The sequence below is a fragment of the Triticum dicoccoides genome, chromosome 7A, assembly GCF_002162155.2.
Source record: "Triticum dicoccoides isolate Atlit2015 ecotype Zavitan chromosome 7A, WEW_v2.0, whole genome shotgun sequence".
Lineage (NCBI taxonomy): Eukaryota > Viridiplantae > Streptophyta > Magnoliopsida > Poales > Poaceae > Triticum > Triticum dicoccoides.
Window position 1 is genome coordinate 582,908,315 of NC_041392.1, and position 2,382 is coordinate 582,910,696.

Here is a 2,382-nt window from a genome sequence, read left to right on the forward strand (position 1 = left end):
AACAGGAATTCTTTTCCTCGCAAAACATTTTAGGTATAACAAAAGGTCAAGTTTATTTCAGATTGTTTTTAGAAATTTTGACTTTTTTCAAATTACTATTTTTTCTTTCATACCAAGTGTATATGCACCTAGGAACCGGAGAATATTTCATCGCAGAAACCGGCCAATAAACTAGTCGCAAAGATAAAGAAAACACATGCATTCCAATTTCCAATTAACGAAAGATGAAGCCAATCAAAAAATTCTACTGGATCCGCTTCTGGTGTAAATGATAGTCCACTTCTATTCCTCAATTATAAGCATTATGTATTATCATAGGATTTGCTAGATGGCATCGGGATGTGGGATCAACACAATGCCTCTTTCTTTCACGTAGTAATACGTGTCTCATTAATAATATAAAAATTCAGTTACAAGCCACGTAAATATCGATATTACAGGATTGAAAAGATATAATAATCCTATGCAAAAGACCAGCGCCTGACCCTCTCCACTATGAAAAAGGAGATAGATCACCTCTTCACCCGAGCTCGACGCGGCTCCATCGCTGATCAGCAGCTTTACGGATCTCTAAAGTAGTTTGCCTGAAGTAAAACCATTGTCGTTGAAAGAATCAGACCGAGGCAACGTGTTCTCGGACATGCCATCGAACTCCAGAACTGACACCCCCACTACGCGCCGGAGAAGGAAACCAGAACTGTCAGCCTTCAACCACAAACCCAGCACAAGATGCACCATCTTTCAGCTGTCACTTCCATAGACAAGCGTCTGCGCGTACTCCTGGACGACAAAACCTCCCTGCTCCACCATGACGTCGGAGACAACGCCGCAGCAACGGGGATGGAGCAGAAGGAGAGACACACCTGATGGAGTCGCCGTCGCCGCCTCGCCGACACCATCCATGAACCCTAACATCGCCGATCTGAAGGATCGACAAATACATGATGCCGGCAACTCTGAAACGCCGCCATGAAGGACACCGCCGGTGTGAAAGTGAAGTTGAGGCAAATTTATTCATCCGGATGCCGCTCCCACTACTCCAACGACGCACCACGACCTACAAATCTAAATCCTAACTACGGAGCGAATGAACGGGTCCTCCCTCCCTCCTGCCGCCAGAGCAGCAACCGGAGAGAGGGGAGGCCAGCGCCCTCGCCGTGGGAGATCGGTAGAAAAAGATCGCCTCCCCGTGGCGGCGGCTAGGGTAGATCAACACAATGCCTCGTTGTAGGCTTGTAGCTGTCTCCACCCTGCAGCAAACAACATACGTAGAAATGTACAAAACACCGACTCATCCCATGAAGCTCTACCATTAGTTTATTTTTTTCGGCAAAATCTCTACCATTAGTTAATGTGTACGAAAGTCAGCCTAGCCAGCACATATATTTTATTTTTCCAAGTCAACCTTGTGAATTTTACTATAGTTTATCTCATTCGTAGCCAAACTACAAATTTGATAGCCTCTCCCCCAAGAAAGAAAGCCACCTGGTTCATCTTGTAAAATAGCACCTCTGAAGGGACCGGGTTGCAAAGTCTCCACGGACGAAGCACGAGCAAAAACGGCCGGCTGGGGTGCTGGGGTTGGGGCGTGGGCGCTGACGCGGCGGCGAACCGAACGCATCGCCGCACCTTGTTTTCTTGCGGATATGTACGCACTGTCACACATACGGCTACTCCTACGTATACTAGGTATAAAATATTTTTTCGGAAACTATTTTTTCCCTCTTAAATTGCCGTGCGTTTCGCTCGGTCCGCGTGTGAGTGACTCACGCACGGAACCGCACGCCGCTGCTGCCGCAGTGCCTGCCGCTTTGCGCTGTTGCGGACGGGGTGCGGCGCGCTGTGCGCCCCGCGCCGCGGCACTGCCGGTCCGGTCGGCCGCCACAGCTGGTGCGCGCTCCTCTAGCGCGTATCGTATTCGTGTCAGCCTACGGCCTACGCGACGCGACCGGTTTTCCTTTCACTTTCTGGCCGGCTTCGCCTGTTTCGGGACGAAGGAATGCCATGCGGTGCGGTGGTGCTTCTTCTGCGCCGCATTTGTCAACTTGTGCCATGATCAGAAGAGGGGATATGCGGTGCGGCGTTGTAGCTCGCTAGTACTCCTAGTAGCTATGGCCGGGCTGGAGGTCACTGCCTGTAAACCGTGTGCCGCGCAAAACATAAGCTGAGAGAGAAGCGGAAAGCACTGCACGTTTGGTTTCGTTTATATCTCCTCCGCCTCCGGGTGGGTTTTCTTCTTCGTGCGCAAGCTACCTGTGCAGGGCAGCAGGGGTCATTGCAGTACAGTGTGTATCTTACGTATTTGTTTTTAATGATTTAGAGCAACTCCAATGGGGTGACCTAAACAGACGACGATTTCATCCGCTTTTTGTCTGTTTGGTC